Source organism: Dendrobium catenatum, unplaced genomic scaffold, assembly GCF_001605985.2.
Source record: "Dendrobium catenatum unplaced genomic scaffold, ASM160598v2 fragScaff_scaffold_1351, whole genome shotgun sequence".
Lineage (NCBI taxonomy): Eukaryota > Viridiplantae > Streptophyta > Magnoliopsida > Asparagales > Orchidaceae > Dendrobium > Dendrobium catenatum.
Genome location: NW_021319813.1, coordinates 1,106,386 through 1,125,333, shown reverse-complemented (window position 1 = coordinate 1,125,333; position 18,948 = coordinate 1,106,386). Strand labels below are relative to the sequence as shown.

Sequence of the window (18,948 nt, the reverse complement as noted above, 5' to 3'; positions counted from 1 at the left end):
GGGAATGATATTTTCACCTTCTGAGGTGATATATCATTCATAATGATGTGTTCAATTTCAACATTTCGAAAATAATCTTTCCCGAAGAAAATTAATCCTTTTTCAAAATTAACATTTTTACTCAAATAGTGTTCAAATTAAAAAAGGTATTATATTGACTTAAACAAGAACCTAGAGCATGGTATGAAAGGCTAAGCACATTCCTACTAGATAGAACCTTTTTTAAGGGGAGCATAGACATCACCCTTTTTCTTAAAAAAGTAGAAAAAAAATTACTAATTGTCCTTATCTATGTTGAAGATATTTTATTTGGATATTCTAATTAAAAGTTATGTGATGAATTTTCTAAAATAATATGTAAGAAATTTTAGATGAGTATGATAGGAGAACTTACCTACTTTCTTGGGTATAATATAAGGTAGAAGGATGATGGAAATTTTCTTCGTCAATCAAAATACATTGAGGATACCCTTAAGAAGTATGAAAAGGATAAAGCCAATATAATAAACACTCCAAAGAGTTCTACTGTTTAGTAAGATTTGGACTCTAATAGAAAATCAGTTGATCAAAAAAAAATAGTTGAATAATTGAATCACTTCTTTACATTACTGCTAACAGACTTGATATTATGTTTAGTGTTTATGTTTGTACTAGAATTCAGTCTGATCCAAAAGGGGCCCACCAAACTGGTATTAAGAAAATCCTTAGATATCTCTTAGGAATCCAAAACATGGGAATCTGGTATCCTAGGCATAAGACTTCCTTTCAAATCATATGATACTCTGATTCAGACTTTATTAGATATATGGTTGATAGTAAAATCACTTCTAAAACCAACCAATTCATAAGATAATCTTTATTCTCCTAGTCCAGTAGAAAATAAAACTAAGTTGCATTGTCCACTATAGAAGCTGAATATATAGCCTACAGAAGTTTTGTAGCATAACCTTTGGAGTTGATTTCGAGGAGCTGAGAGTTCATTTGGAACAAAATTATTAAAAGGCTTCTTAATTAGGAAAATTAAATAATTTAAATAATTCTAGAAAGTTAAAACATTAAATCCAAAAAACACTAATTTAACTTTAAGACCAAAACCCAAGAAATATTAATAAAAATTCATTAAATTTCAACCTTGATCAAATCAAATCACTTGATATTATTGGTCATCACTAGGTAACTCAAACTTAAATTATCCTTCAACGTTCAACAAATTTGAACATTAGACAACTCAAACCAATTACCCTATATAGGAAATATCCAAATCACACAACCTATTATACACACTTAGATTATTTTCTATGGCACCACTTGTAGATCTAGGCTAGGCCGCTGTTTACTTTTCTACTATGTGCCAGGTTTTTTGAGCTTTCAATGCATGTTGGTTGTTAGAATCAGATGATTGTTATGATTATTTATTTAGTTCCTGCACTCTGTGATATGATTACAAATGTAGCTGATTTGAGTATTTAAATTTAATATATAACTTCTTGGAATGATTCAATATTAACTGTTTAGGATAACCTGCAGGTGTTGAGTCTAGATTTTAATTTTTATCAAATGTATTTAAAATTAGAGAGTTCTAATTCAAAGTGAAATTTGAAAAGGGATACATATCTATTTAACTTATATTGCAAAGAGGAGAGAACATCCCTTAAGGGAGAGTTCTTCTCCATTTGGAAGGCTAAGTTAGGATAGTTTTCAAATATCCAAAGGGAAAAGATAACACCTCATTCGAGGGGGAGTTTCTTTTCCATTTAGATATATAACCCCGAGGATCCAAGGAACCCATGGAAGGATAAATAAATGGAGAGCGAGAAGAATCTCTTTCTAAAAGTCACTCGAGTCATAGGAGTAGAATCCGGGCTGTTATTAGTCGTACTCGGCCACTTTACTTTCTACAGTCCCTGAGTTGTAATACTAAATGTCACTTGCCATATGGACTTTCAATTTGAATCTTAATTAAATTTAATTAATAATTGAGTTCTTGATATGTGATTAAGATTATTTACTTTTCTTAGTTTTTTGGCGATTTTGCAAATCAATTTTGTTTTAGCCTTGATACATAAGGCTTGTGAGGGTGTAAAAATTTTTCTACTCTTAAATAAAAGTTTAAAATTTTAGAAGTAAAGCAACATGGAAAGATAACGAATCTAGGGAATTAGTTGAGAATCGCCCCGGGGTCGCATGCATATTACTGCACTTCTTCTTTCCTTATTTTAGGCACTTCCCATCCTGCGGGTAGAGTCCGAATAATTTGACCTATGAGGATGAGGTGCCAAACTTGGGAAAGCTTAGTCTTCTAGAAAATAATTTTTAAGCCTTTTTAAAATTTCAAGCATACATGATTTGGATATGTCGACTAGAATGCATTGCATTAGAAATACATTTATTGGAGTCTAAATTTTAATTGCATCACAATTTAGTATTTTTACCCAACATAAGTTAACTGGTCTAATTATGAATCTGCTTTAGATGTCTGTCCTAATTCCTTAAACTCAATCTAATTAATCTTCCTAGTACTCTTGCATAAAAGACCCGACTCATGGTTTCAAAGCACCTAGGTGTTTTAGCTGGCTTCCCAATCCAGGCCTGGGTAAGTCCAGATTTATATTATATTCGCTAGATTCAGGTCACTATTTTCAGTACTCAATTTTGACTTAGGTTCTGAGGCAGGCTTAAGCTATAAGACCTTAACATTTGGGAATTGAATCACAATAATCTAATAAAATTGACCATTCAAACAAAATATTTCTTTCAATTAAATTCAAGCCCAACACTTAGGATAGGCTAAGGTGTTTCTGAAGTAATTAAGAATATTAAAATACGTCATAAATTTCTTCCTTTGACTCCTGAAGTAAGTGCTGAAATTTGATCTAATCCCAATTAAAAATTCTTACCTCCTTTGACATCAACCTTGTAAAATCTAAATAAAATTTGTATCGTTATTTTAATCTATAGTGTTCATAAAAAACTTAAGTTTCCCTATGATGTAATTAACTATGAGGGCTTGAGCTCATAAGAGATTTAGATCCCATATCATACTTTTAAAATTATGTTTTCAAAACCCTTAATTCTCTTTAGGAAATTAACAAAAGGGCGATCGTTATCGTCATATTTAAATAATCGATAATAGTTAACATCATCTTTTCTCGGGAAGATATATTACTACCTGCTCAATGACTTACACGACCTTGGTTTTTAGTACAAGTAGCTACGGGTTTTGCTATGACCTTTTACTATCGTCCAACTGTTAAAGAGGCTGGGTTGCTTCAGATTTCTTGGTACCTGTTTGAGCCACACTCAGAACCCAGATTTTGAGAAAAAAGATGGCAGTCTTTTATAGGCCAGTTCTCAAAATCAAGTATCGACAGACCTAGCCCTTGCCGAAAATCCCCCTAAATGATCATAGGCCGGCCGGTCAGTTCAAAGCTCTAAGAGGGATAAAAACCTCCATATCTTACCGCCGCTTTACTCTTTGAGTTGGTAGCCTTTATTATCAATACTTTCAGTACGAAAGTAATGATCTCCTATCTGGATCATTACATTCAAACACTCGATCGAATTAATTGTTCACCCTCCGGGGTCATGTGTGATTCTTTCCTGAGTTTGACTATGATAATCAGGATGAATTCAAAGTTTTATAATTTGAATCCATTAGGGAATGATATATTCACCTTCCGAGGTGATATATCATTCATAATGAAGTGTTAAATTTCAACATTTCAAAAATAATCTTTCCCAAAGAAAATTAATCCTTTTTCAAAATTAACTTTTTTACTCAAATAGTGTTCAAATTAAAAAAGGTATTATATTGACTTAAACATGCACCTAGAGTATGGTATAAAAGGCTAAGCGCATTCCTACTAGATAGAACCTTTTTTAAGGGGAGCATAAACATCACCATTTTTCTTAAAAAAGTAGAAAAAATTACTAATTGTCCTTATCTATGTTGAAGATATTTTATTTGGATATTCTAATAAAAAGTTATGTGATGAATTTTTTAAAATAATATGTAAGAAATTTTAGATGAGTATGATAGGAGAACTTACCTACTTTCTTGGGTATAATATAAGGTAGAAGGATGATGGAAATTTTCTTCGTCAATCAAAATGCAATGAGGATACCCTTAAGAAGTATGAAAAGGATAAAGCCATGATAATAAACACTCCAAAGAGTTCTACTGTTCAGTAAGATTTGGACTCAAATAGAAAATCAGTTGATCAAAAAAATATAGTTGAATAATTCAATCACTTCTTTACATGACTTCTAACAGACTTGATATTATGTTTAGTGTTTATGTTTGTACTAGAATTTAGTCTGATCCAAAAGAGGCCCACCTGACTTCTATTAAGAAAATCCTTAGATATCTCTTAGGAATCCAAAACTTGGGAATCTGGTTTCCTAGGCATAAGACTTCCTTTCAAATCATATGATACTCTGATTCAGACTTTATTAGATATATGGTTGATAGTAAAATCACTTCTAAAACCAACCAATTCATAAGATAATCTTTATTCTCCTAGTCCAGTAGAAAATAAAACTAAGTTGCATTGTCCACTATAGAAGCTGAATATATAGCCTACAGAAGTTTTGTAGCATCGATCCTTTCGTTAAAGCATCAAATCTTAGATTTAGGACTACCTGTAGGCACCATTCCAATCTTATGTGATAGCACTTGTGCCTTCTATATTTTGAAGAATCCAATCTAACACTCTTGGAAAAAGCACATAGACATAAGGCATAAATTCATTAGGGACCATGTCACTAAGAGAGATATAGAGCTACATCATGTAGCCACTAAAAACCTGCTTGAAGACATCTTTATAAAACCACTTAGTTTTGAAACTTACAACACCTTAAGAATCATATTAGGTGTCATAGATTTTCATGCATGAAACTGGATGCTTTTAAATTCTAAAATCTGATTGATGTTTTTTTATGTTTAATGTTTAGTCCTATTTGTTTTAGTTTTTTTAGTATTTTATGATTTTTTCTTCTCTATGTGTTTTATTTATTTTAGAATATAAGAATCCAATCACTACTCACTTAAGTAGCTGAACTCTTCTTTAAATGAAAACTTTCCTATTTTTGTAAATAATGTTTGACTCCTCTAAAAAAAAATGTTTGACTCCTCTAAAATAGTTAAAGAAAGAAATCAAAGATTATCTCTCTTCCTCTAACTCCTTTAGGGGTATAATTTATTTTTGAATTAAAAACTATTTCAAAATAAAATTTGACCAAGAAATAGAGATTTGTTTCATTTTTCTACAGTTCTCTATCTCATTTGAATATCATTGCAAATTAATGAATTTATTTCAAATTTTCATAATCAAGCTATTTGTTTATATCAGATGGATCAGGTTTGTGTTTGTGGTTTACTCTTCCTCATATAAGAGAGTGAGTTCTTCTTCTCTTATATTTAGAGGATAATCTCACAATCAAGATTTTTTAAAGACTTAGAAAGGAAGCAAGTTCATAAAAGCAAAAGAAAAAGAGGCATAAAGCCCAAAAGCTTAAAAAATGTGCAATGTATGCCAAAAAAAAATTAAAGAGGTAAAAATTGTTTCAAAAAATCAAAAGATACATAAAGTGTACTAAGTAAGGATAAATGAGGCACAAAATGAGCCAACAACAATTTACCTTCCATTTCTTTCAAATTTTTAAATCATAGACAAATATGTTTGCCAATTGATATTATTTACACCTAAATTTAAAAATTATGATTTCTAGTTCAACACTTTATAATGTTATTCTCTTAGATATAGTTCAGAAATGAAGTTTAAGAAGATCACATTTCTAGTCTAATTTTTTTTTTTTTGAATTAGAATTTTGTTTTAATGAGACTTTTAACTTGTAAAGGAGTCTATGCTAGGGTTAACAAAATTTAATTTTATAAACTTTCAAGATTTTAACATTGTCAATGCATTTTTTATTGATCTAATCTTTGGGTAAAATTTTCATTTAATATTATTGATCAAATCTTAAAAAAAATCTTTTCTATATTTTTTCTTGGTTTTTTTATTCATTATATTTTACTCTTATTTTTGTTTTATTTTGGACCCTTCTTGATCATCACATTCTATCCCATGACTATTCTAATATTTGTTAAGATGAAATAGTACAATTCATCTTGTACTGTTTGATCTAAACATAATATCAAATATCTAATCAAAGCCCCTTAAACATTTAAAAAGATCAATTATTAGTGATTGTATTGTACAATTTTGTATTCATCTTGCACGATCTATGAGGCATAAACTATTAGACAAATTTAATTCAGCCTGTATGATCCTTAATACCACATCGTATAGTACAATCCACCTATTCATAGTACACTAACTCAAAATACAAAAATCGAACAGGCTAACTCCTCAAGATGATCACCTTGTCTCTAATCGTCTAGTGTTATATATGATCATACTGTACAATAAGACAACTATTTTTACTAATCATCTGGATGAATTTATTGCACCCAATCATCTAGTACGATCTCAGGATCATGTTGTATGATATTTTAGAATTCTATTTAAATAGCAGCAATTCATTCAATCTCTTTACATAATCCTGTTAAGCCTTCCGTCTTGAACTATTAATCCTTGTAATGGCTGGCGGTGGCAAATATAGTTGCCAAACTCAAGGTGGTTCTTCCTCTCGCCATCCTATTGATGAAAGTTTTTTGACAGCTTTTAATGAAGTAGCCTACTACAAGGTCAAAAATTTCCAAAATTAGTCCCTCTAGACTTCTCAACCAACAAGCACTAAACTTTCTGATAATGAATCTATTCAACTCCACTACACTCTAATTCCTTCTCACCTTAGCCTACTCATTTCATTATAAAATCCTCTACAAGTTCCTAGACAATCTTAGAATCAGTGGGGATGCCACTATCAAGACCTCCTATGTCTATTGTCAAAATGTTGAAAAAGGTAAAGAAGACATAGGGGTTCAACTACAATTTAACACCAAGGATAATAAACCACTTTCCATGGCCTACAAATATAATTTTGACTTGGACCACAGAATTATCATTCAATTTCAGGAGGAGATTTTCATCGCCAGTTTGGATTAGGCTTCGAAACTTGCCATTGGAATATTGGGATGAGTCTAACTTAGCGAGGTTGGATGCAGTAATTGGTGAACCTTTATTTATTGATGAACAGACCAAGTTATGGAATAGGTGTGCCTTTGCACGCATATGTGTTAGACTGGATTTGTAAAAAAGGCTTCCTAAAGGAGTGTGGGCACAAGGGTTGGAAGAGTGATATAATTCTTATGCTTAGAAATCATGCTATAAACTACCATCAACGCTTAGTTCATACCCTTAATAAAAATGTTAGGTCAGTACATCCTCAGACTTCAATCATCCATAAAGCTAGAGGTTGGGTAAATAATACCCCTTTACTTTTTATTGTCATATATTTCATGATGTCTAATGCCCAAATAGATGAAGCCCAAACTTTGAACAATTACATCCAAAATCTTACATCTACTTGCTCCCATCCACTAAAAGAAAACAAAATATTGCTATAGGACATGTTATTGGGTACATCATAGATAAAAAATATATAATCTCACATATCCTACTCCTCCTAACAACTACCCAATCTTCTTCACAGATGTCTCTTCTCGTATACTCTTTCATAAGGAACAGGAGCCAAAAGAGCCAAGGTTTAATGACGAAGATACCGCCCCTGTAGCTGATCTAGCACCTGTATCACCTTCTCATCTCTACTCAAATGAGAAGATGATTCAATATTTTGATAAGCTTTAGACAAGCCTAGATCAATAGCAAGTCCAATACTGAACTAAAATGAATTGGTTCAGGGATAAATTTTATATAATCAATTAGCAGGACTCCTCCACCATTCAACAATTCTTCCAACAGTTTCCACCTCCACAATAGTCACCTGATCAGGATCTGCAAATGTAGTAGAATTTATTTTTCATTTTTTTTTATGTTTTTATTTTTTGTTTTATTTTTCTTTCTTTCAAGCTATATTAGATTTTTGTGTGCCATTATTTTTTTATACATATATTTGTATGTTAGGTTTTATCTTATTTTTCTTCAGTATTTTAAGAATTGTGTGTTTATGTTTTTTTATCTTTACTTTTTGATGAACTTCTTATCTTCTATAATTTAGTATTTTTCATATTTTGTGATGTCGAAATGGGAGTAGTAGTTTATTGTTTGTTATTAATTGTTTGTTGTTAATTTTTTAAATAACAATATTTTTCATCCTTAAAAAGAGAGAGATTATTGCAAATCGGAACTCGAATACCGTGATTGATGATAACAAATATTATTATTTTAATTTTTTGTTTCTTCTGACATAATATTGGATATAGTATATGTATTTGCATGCTGACATTTCAGGGAATATGTCCATCATTCCCTTACAACTTTGATCACCTTTAGATTGGGTAGACTGGGATTACAGTTTGTATTTTCAATCATTTATATATTTTTTTTTCCTTTTTTTTTCTTTAAGCAGGGATGCGCAAGGCTCATGCGGTAGTGCAACACTTGAGCGATGCTTAAGAGTCCCAATAGCAAGATACTTAGATGGCCTATTCTCCAACAAAAATTAATTTAATATTATAGTGGATCGATGGACCACATATCAGATATTAAATTTGTAAGAAAAGATACTACACTTGATCTTGAGTCAAATCATGTAATATTTGGATCCTATTGTTGAGTAACTACGCACACATATAGGGGGAAAGAGAAAAATATAATGTTAGATTACTTTTATTTTTTGTAATATACAATTTTAAATCATATTGTACAATAAAGTTCATTGTACAAAACCTTAGAAAACAAAAAGTTATGGAATATACTATTTTTGAACTGATTGTATAGTATGACTACAATTATACTGTATGACCATATTAATTTCTTGCTTAATTTGACCCCAAAAATTAGGCAATCAAATCATGTGCAATTATGATTAGGCGATCATACTATATGATAATGTTCATATAATATGATTGATAGAGTACAAATTTGGTAGTCCTAGGGGTAATATCGACGAATGTCAAGATTTTTATACTAATCATATTGTATAATTTCCACAGTGCTAGATGATGAATGTAGTACTAAATTAGTCATACCAGAAGTCATCTCAATTAAACAGAAGATATTTCTATAGTTAACAACAAACGATCTTATGATCTTATAATACGAAGTGTTTTGAGATTTAAAGAGTTCTTCTAAATGACTATTCACATGATATTGGATGAGTCTAATTTTATACTTATCATATTGTATGATGTTTCTATCATACAATACAAATAGAAAGATGGCACTATTGAAAATTAGGGTTACTTTAAGCCCATTATTTAATCTTATCTATTTCTTATGTTAAGAAGATCTTTTGCTGTTGAGTTATTTGAGAGGAACCCTATAGAGAGAGAGTTTATGAGAGCTTTGGGAGAGAAGAGAGGGAGAGTCTTGTGAGGGGGAGTAATAATAGCTTCACATGGTCACTCCAAGCAAAGTTCCTTCCAACCTTCTTCAAGTCTCTTCTTTGATTTTGGGGTGGCTTTAGGCAGACATTCTACAGCACTAAATCATGGTTCTCCACCAACACCTAGAGGGTTGGAGTAAAAGGATTTATGGTTATCTTCCAAGTCCAGGAGGGAGTAAAAGGATTTGTAGTTCTCTACCAACTCTAGGATGGAGTAAAAGGATTTATGGTTATCTTCCATCACCTGGAGGGTGTAAAAGATTCAAGGTTCACTATCATGACCAGGAGGGTGTAAAAGCTTTTGCTTTGCCACACAAGGAAGGTGAAATTGATTTTATAAGGGATTCTCTGCCTTGCTAAGGGAGCAAATGGAGAGACACTAATTTTACTTCAAACCTAGAATAGAGGTTTATGAGGAGTGGACATACGTAATATTTGTCCCAACCACTATAAAATCTAATGTGTTCGTTCTTTTACTTTTCTTCATTTTAATTTATGCACTTTTCTGTGATTTACTGTGTGGTAGAAAAATCTTCTTTTGTTGTTATTGTGAAATTAATATGCTTCCGCATCAAAGGATAAAATTAATATTTTTTGATATTTTAAAAAGCTTTTAAAGTAGATTTTTTTTACATTAAAAAGTTTTAAATTATCAATTCACCACCTCTTGGTTAGCATTGAGCTAGTTCATAGAGGTTTAACAACCTTCACAAACTTTCACTTGCTAATGTGAACTTATTGTTTAATTAATCGACACATTGTATCACAAGTAGATCATGTATTGGTCAGTCACAATTATTATTTTATGATGTTATTAAGTTTTTAGCATTTTGGCATCTATGTGGAAGTCCACCCATCTTGGCAGAACTAGACATTGGTGTCATGATGATGTGCATATAAAGGTTGTGCTTTACATTGCTGACTCCTCAAAGTTAAAACAATTTCTATTAAATGATTAATAAAACTAAAAGTTGATAATTTAAAATTAATAAAAAAATAGGATAATACATCACAATCTAGAAGTAGTAAAATGAACATGATTACAATTTTAGTTTGGAAAAAAATAAACATAATCTACTTATTAGTCATCCTTATTTTTACTTAATTTGAATTCACATGTTATAGATTTAATTATTATTTTATAAATTTTAAAGTGTATAATGTAGTTTAATGATTATTTATGTTAGTACTTAAAATTTAAACTTTGATTAGTTCATCGTCATTTATACTAGTTTTCATATTTTATCCTATATGAATTTAAATATAAGATCGTAATTGGACTCCAGGCTTTTGACTGATACCAATTTTTTATTTGAACTTAAATATTCTTTATCCTTTTTTTTTTTCTTTCTTTTTCTTTTTAGAACTATTTTCATAGCTCTTTTTCATTTTATTTTATTGAGTACATTGTTAATGATTTTAAATATAAGTTCATATTTGAACCCTTTTATAATCGTAATGAGTTTCATATAAAAATGATAAAAAACACATAAAACATGTGTTAACAAATATAACATAATATAGGTTATAAGATAACTAGTGCACTAGGTGCCATGCATAGCATACTAGCTTCAAAAAGTTAAAACAACGAGTTATGCTCAAACTACCTATACCGATTGCTAACATAAGTGAATTTTCTATTAAAAGATATGAATCCCTACTTTTTTTTTTTTTTTGTGAAACCAAAAAAGCAATAGAGCTTTATTAAGAAACTAATAATAAGCTTTACATTCTAATAGCGTACAACTCCTTCTCTAACAATTGGATAAAGGAAGGAGGGGTCTCATTCATAGCTACATCATTCCAAAGGAAAGTGCTAAAACAGGCATAATTTGCACAAAGATCCGCTAACTTATTAATCTCCCTATCAACAAAATTAAAGCAACAAAATGAAAATTCTTAATGAAAGAAATATCTCTTTACTGATTTTCACCTTTCTCCACCATTTCCTTGATGTATTTGATTACATTCTTGTTATCTCCTTCAAGGATTAAACCTTTGTAATCAAACATCCAATCCTTTACCACTTGCTTGATTGAAAGAATAGCCTGAAGTTCCAAAGCAGCTGAATCCCAATGGACATAAGCATTCTGAAAGCTAGTAAGAACCTCCCTTGGTGATCTCTAAAAACTCCTCCAATTCCAGCATTGTAGGAGTTATATAGGGAAGCATCTATATTAACTTTAATCCAAGCAGGTGGAGGAGGATGCCAACTATTAAACAACCTTAAAGGTTGATTAACATCCCTGATACCTGAATTCAAACAGCTGGAATACTTGTAAACTGCAGAAATACATACAACATTTGATGCAATCATTATAGGACTAGTTATTTTTCCTACATGTACAAACAAATTTCTTACTTTCCAAGAGGACTAGATTGTGTTACTAAAGATATTCAACACCCATTGGCTTTGAGTATCAAGCCATCTACAGCAAGCATCAAGAGAACAGAACCTGGGAAAATTGAAACCCTATCTATTTAAGACCTCCACCACTTCAATTAGTTTACTGCATCCAGAGACTATATGATCAAGGTCTTCCACCCATCATAACCTCTAGGACATTTATCATATCCTTGAAACCATCTCTATAGCACAAAAATTGGTTTGTTGGAATAGCTTTGTTGAGCAGCATCCACCAAAAAAAATCCACTCTAGCATTTAGCTTTGCCTTTCCAACCCATCTCCAAACTATGTGATCTGTATTATCATTTTCCATTGCTTCAGATGCTAGAGCTGCAATCTTCATTCCAGAAAATTTATGAATTAGCTCCAGTTTATCTTATTCTCTAGCTGACGAGATTTGAATTGAAGTAATCATTTTTACAAGCTCTTCACCAATGTAATTTTGAAGCTCTCTGGCATTCCAATTTCCATTGCAAATAAACTTGTCAACTGTATGAGTGCACCATCCCATTGGATTGCCAAAAGTAGGCAAATTTTCAATACTTTTGTCCAATAGACATATGTCTTTAAAAGCTTTAATTGATCTGCCATTACCAATTGTCCACCTAATGACTGGTCTAAGAAACTCACCTTCATACAAATTAATTTCCAAGATACTGACCATATTTTGGAAAGAGAATCCTCACATGGAATTGGGCCATATTTTGGAAAGAGAATCTTATGCATAAGATCGTCTCTTTCTTGGCAATACCTCCAAACTAATTTGTCCCTTAAAGGCTCAACGTTTTTTGAATAGGATTGATTCCAAGACCACCCAATCTTTTTGGCATACACATGAAATCCCAATTAACATAATGAAGACCTACACTTCCATCACTTATGTTCCAAATGAAGCTCCTACACAACTTATCAACCTCATTCAAGACATGCTTTGGAACCAAGGAAAGAGTAGAGTGAAAAGTAGGGAATGAAAGTAATACAGATTTAACCAAAGTAACTCTACCAGCTGTGGATATTAACTTTCCACCCCAAACACTCAACAAACTCAAAGCTTTTTCTAAAATAAACTGGTAATCAACTCTTATCATCCTCCTTAAAGCCACCTTGATCCCCATATAAGAAAATTCCTGGGCTTCCCTGAATTCCATGATTCTACAAATTATTTTCCTCCTTCTCACTGATGTCTCAAAAAGAATTCCAAATTTTTGTAGGTTCACTTTTTTTCCCATCCATCTACAAAAATCCATAAGAATGCATTTGAATTCCTTAACAAACTTAATTTTTGCTTCAGAGAATATGATAATATCATCGGCATAAAGTAAATGAGAAACTTTAGTCCCTTTTGGAGAAATACCAATCCCAACTGAACTACCTTTTTGTAAGAAAGCACTTGAGAGAAGTTGAGAACACATAACAAACAAGAAAGGTGTTAAGGGCACCCTTAACGAAATCCACTCTTATCTTGAATCCACTTGGAAAAGATTCCATTTATTAGCATTGAAAACTTTGTACTAATAACACATTCAACAATTAAATTTGCAAAGTTGATAAGAAAACTGAAATAGTCCATAATTTTAACCAATGTAGGCCATCCCTTGCTCCATAACTATCTTGAAGGAAACCAAACCCTTAGAGGATTTAGAATGCCTAAACTTGTGGAAAATTTCTAGAGCTACCAAAACATGATTCAAGAGGGACCTCCCTCTCAATAAAGCCACTTATTCCTCCGAAATTAGCTTAGGGATAACAAGAAACAATCTATTTAAAAGCATTTCATCCACAATCTTATACACTGAATTGCATAAGCTTATGGGTCTAAAGTTAGATGGATACAACGGATTCTTGATTTTAGGAATCAATACTATAATAGTATCTTTCCAACTATCATTCATTCTCCCATTCATGAAAAAATGTTCCAAAGCATTCCACAATTCATGCTTGATGATGTGCCAATAATATTTAAAAAAGGTATAAGACATACCATCTTAACCTGGAGCAATGTTCACACCAATATATTTTATGACCTTCTCTAATTATTCAAAATAAAATTCTTTATTTAGCATCTTCTTATCCTCTTCACTCAAATCTTTCAACGGTATTGGCCATCCCTCTAAAGAGTAGCTCATATATTTCCATTTATTATTTAAGTACCGAAATAATACTTCTTCAACTTCCTTTTGATCTTTAACCATCGAACCTTGTTCATCTTTATTTTTGTGGATATAGTTAGTATTCCTCATAGCACTAGCATATGCTTAGAAGAAACTTGATTTTGAATCCCCCTCAACATGCCATTGAACCTTGGCTCGTTGTTTCCACCAAGTACTGATCCGGGCCAATAATGAATTTAACTCTTTAATTTTTTACTTCAAAATCCATTGATCTTCCTCTGAAAGATACCTTACCTCTGCCTCCTTTTCTTGTATTCTCAGAATATCTACTTTCAGTACCTCTTTAGAATGATTTAGTCTTGAACTTAGCCTTGCTTCAATAATACAGATCCTTTAAAGTCCTCTTCATTTTTTGATTAAGAGCATGAGAGGGATCCCCACTGGCTTTTTTCTTCCAAGATTCGCTGACAACTTCCATAGAAACTGGAATGGAAGTCCAAACTTCTTCAAATCAAATCAACTTCTTATTGGAAGGATTAAATTACAACAAATTTAACAAAATCGGACTGTGGTCAAAAGCAATTCTTGCCAAATGCCTCACCAATAACATATGAGAAGAGCTAAAGTCTGATGAGTTAATGAGACATCTATCTAACTTTTCAAGAATTCTTTCAGCCTCCTTGTTGTTGTCGCACCAAGTATACTTGGGACCCAACACTTGCTACTTTCATTTCCTTCGGGCCAAGGGAAAAAATGAATTTTCTCCCTCTTTTTTCTCCTCCTTAGACAACAAGCAGTTAAAGTCTCTGCCTATAATCATAGGAATGTCTTTAGTCATATGATGCTCCAATCTTTTCCATAAGGATCTTCTTCTATAAACATCCTTGCTCCCATAAACTGTAGAAATTCTCCATGTACCTTTGTTGATCACATTTAGTTCACCTACAACATGTTGGGAGGAAGCTTCCAACAAGTTGAATGAAGCCATGCTTTGCTTCCATAACACCAAAACACTTCCTGAAAAACCTTTAGAGGGAACATGAAAATAGTTCCAATCTTCACCAATCAACATATTAACAGTCTTCTTATCAACCACAGACAACTTAGTTTCAACCAAACCAAGAAAAAACACCACATGATGCCTTATGAACTCCATCGCATATATAAAAGCTTTACTTTTTCTGGCTCATCTACAGTTCCAAAATCAAATGGAAGAAATTAATGATCTGAGGGGAAAAGGCTCCCCAACCTTTCCTTCACCTCTCCATCCAATCTCCTATTCCTTGGAGCCAATTTAATGGAACCCAAGCCTTTAAGTTGCGTAGACCCTTTTTTTCTTCACCTTACTAGACCTATCATCAGACTTATTAAACCGAGCATCATTAATTTCAGTTTCTATTATTTCAGCAATCTCTTTGCAATTAGAATTAGAAACTAAATCTTTAAGAGACACTAGATCTTCATTTTTTTGATAAACAAATTCCCCTTCCTCCACCATGTTATTTAATACTTCAAATTGATTGATATTGTTCGGGTTGTTAGCATAAACAATACCAATTTCCTTCCTATTAACTTCTGAATCTATTGTTGTGATAACTTCATTATTACCATAAGGAAGCTGAATTACCTCCAATTATAGCTCTTCAACCTGAGAATCAGAATTATCCTTGCTCGAATTATTCTTACTAGAAATGTATTCAACCATCTCAAGTTGGCTTCCATCACCTTCCTTGTTTATCTTCCTCTAAATTACCACTTACCGAGACCATTTATTCTGAAATCTATTGCTTTTTCCTCACTTTCTCCCATAGTCCACATGAATCCATGGTCCATAATTTTCATTGTTGACCTTTGTTGTTTCTTTCTTTATTGAATCATCCTTTGGATTTGCATTTGTTACAGCTGCCCCTCCTTCTGCAGAACTTACTTTAGATATATTAGGATCCAAGATGGAATCCAAATACATCTCAAGATAGAGTTTTTCTAAATGCCCGATCTTACCACATATAAAGCAAATGTTTGGAATTTTTCATAATTGGTTTTTTGATAAAACATGCCAAAGACACCTTCTACCCAAACTCCCAATGGTAATTTATCTTCCAGTTTGATTCTAACATAGATTCTGTCACATTAACACCTTCCCCACTTGAACATGTTATCGTCAATCAAAAATGGAGTTCCAACCTTCGAAGCAATCTTGCAGACATTGATTTTATCCCAGCTTTGTAAAGGGAGATTAGGTAGCCTAATCCATACCAGTGTCGTCAACCCTTTCAAGGATAAGGGATGAAAATTACGGGACCATTTGTCTAGTCCAATAATAATATCATTCACATACCATGGACAACTATTTAGAACTGAATCCGACGCATTTGGATCTTCAAAAGCACATAAGACTCATCATAATGTCATATGGAACCTGCCAAACTGATTCCATTGTCTCTTTAATTCCAATCCAATGATATAAAAAGGAACACTATCACCAAACACCTTAACCACCAATGATTTTTGTAGCTTGTTTGTATTTTCCACCTCACTTTGGAGGTGAAGTTTTACAACTCCATTTTTTTAAAAAATTTCTCCATAATCAAAATCAATAGGTTTAAAATTTGTCTTCATGTTCCAAGCATTAAAAAATGGCTTGCTCGATTGAGGGGGGATGACTGATTCCAGTTCCTCAACAGCTTTGCAATTGCCTTAATCTGTAGAAGCACATACACGAAGATTCTCCAAATCCTCCTTGTCCTGTTGTACTCCTTGAACAGCAGTTGCATTTAACTTGAGAGCAATATTCAGATAACCAACACCAGCCAACGTGTTCTCCTTTCTACCTTCAGACTCATTACAACCAGATGGGGATCCCATTTTAGATTTCATCCCATCTTCAGTAATTGTACCACCGAATGATGCGCACTCAATCTTATCATATCTTTGAATGTTGACCTTATTTTGAATGTCTGATATTTCCAACAGGATCTTTTTTCCTTTACAAACGCAATCCAGTTGTTTTTTTGGAGAAAGAAGCCCTCCCTCATTTATCACTCGAGGTTTACCAGGTTTAAACTTTAGATTAGTCTCTTGATCAAACGCCATATTGGAATTACGAAAAACTGGGGGAGAAAAACCTTGATTAGAACATGGAAGAATTCTAACAGCCAGAGTCGAAGAGATACGACCATCTCTGATGCTGGAGGATGGAGGCCGACGACCGTCCTCCATTATCGGAGGAGACAGCGTATTGTGGGAATTTAGGAATTTACAAAATTTGGAGTTTTCTCTCACTAGAAACTGGAGTTTCTCTCACTAGAAACTGGAGTTTCTCTCACTAGAATCCCTACTAAGGTAAAAATACACATCCTCTATTCTTCCAAATTCAGTATTTTTTTATTCATCAAAAAGCATGGTTTCAGTTTAGAACCATTGAACTTGAAAATGTGAAAAGTTTTCTTATCTTGAATGTTGATACACCATTGAGATATATTTAAAAATAGAATTTGGGCCAACCCATCCATATTCTATTTTTCAATGGAAAAACTTCTTCTTATAATTAACTAGTAAAACATCTTGATCTGGATGAAATTTAAACAATAAATCTTCATATTTATGTATTTTCTTCATTTTTGCATTGTATCTTCTTGTATCCTCTTAAACTTCATCCTTGAATATATGAAATTTTATTAAAAATAATAGAACTCACCGTGTGGATAAGGGAAAATCTACCTTTATTTTCAAATGTTATTCACATTTAATCCTGTAAGAGGAATGTCTTTGCTTGGTTCTACCCATTACTTATGTTGAATTTTCTTGAAGAAGATCATAAAATTATACCCAAGAATTACCAAAGATTGAGATTAAAACTTCCAACGCATTTGTTTTATAATTTTCAAGTGAAAGGAAGTTTTTAAATTTGAATTTTTAAATCCTTAAAGGCCTGGCTCAACCCTACAGCACTCTTCTATCTCTCAAGGCTTTTTTTATAAGTAAATTATTTATAATTAATAAAACTAGCAATCTCTACTTATCACACCTAAGCTATAAATTGGGTTGCCTCCCTTGACGCACTATGTTTATATTCTTCAGCCATTCTTAATAACAAACCAAAACTTACTCTGTGTTGCCTCCCACATAATGCTAAGTTTATAGTCTTCAGCCAGACTTGTCTATATATATATTTTTTTTGATGGGATATATTAAAATTCTTCATTTATATAGGAAGAAAGCTGGGAAGACCAAAATTCATCTCTATTCATCATCTGGTATTATCTAACTCATAGAGTATGATCAATAAAAATATTCAGGTTATCCTATACGATGTATATATCGTACAGTACGATTAGTTCCAAAATTATAGTTTCGTCCAATATGATCTTTGGGATGACCAAAAATAGCCTCAGTTTATTGTACAATATGAACCTGGCTGTACAATATGATCACCAATCATTAATTAAGCCTTAATTTACTTGACTAATTATGGGGTCTAATTTGAGCAAGTATTCAAATATTCATGCATTACGATTAAATCGTATAATACGATTAGTTTTCAAATCTTAAAAACTTGTTTAAATTAATCTGGTGGATAAGATTTCGGGTTAAAAATAAATCGTATAGTATGATAACAATCATACAGTATGATTAGTTCATATATTATATCCAATGAGCCACAGTGCATCGTATAGTACGATTTAAAATCGTATAGGATAATTTTCATAAAAATGATTTTTTTTTCTTAAAAAAAAAACTCTTCCCCTGTGTGTGTGAATGGTTACTCAATTTACATACATTTTTATGGCCAAACTCAAGAACCAAAAAGAATAAAGAAAATACAAAGTTAGGGACGTCTTCATATCTTATTTTGCCTAGTCTTGAGTCTTTCATTGTCTTTAGCAGTATGTGATCTCCCAGAAATGTTAGTACTCATAGATAAGGGTAACATTCAAAATATTTAATGAAGAATAAGAT

General features: G+C 32.1%; 1 pseudogene; it reads right to left on the bottom strand.

Annotated features, from left to right (window-relative positions):
• Positions 1–8,490: 8,490 nt before the first annotated feature.
• On the bottom strand, positions 8,491–8,672 carry LOC114580863 (annotated as a pseudogene).
• Positions 8,673–18,948: the final 10,276 nt, after the last annotated feature.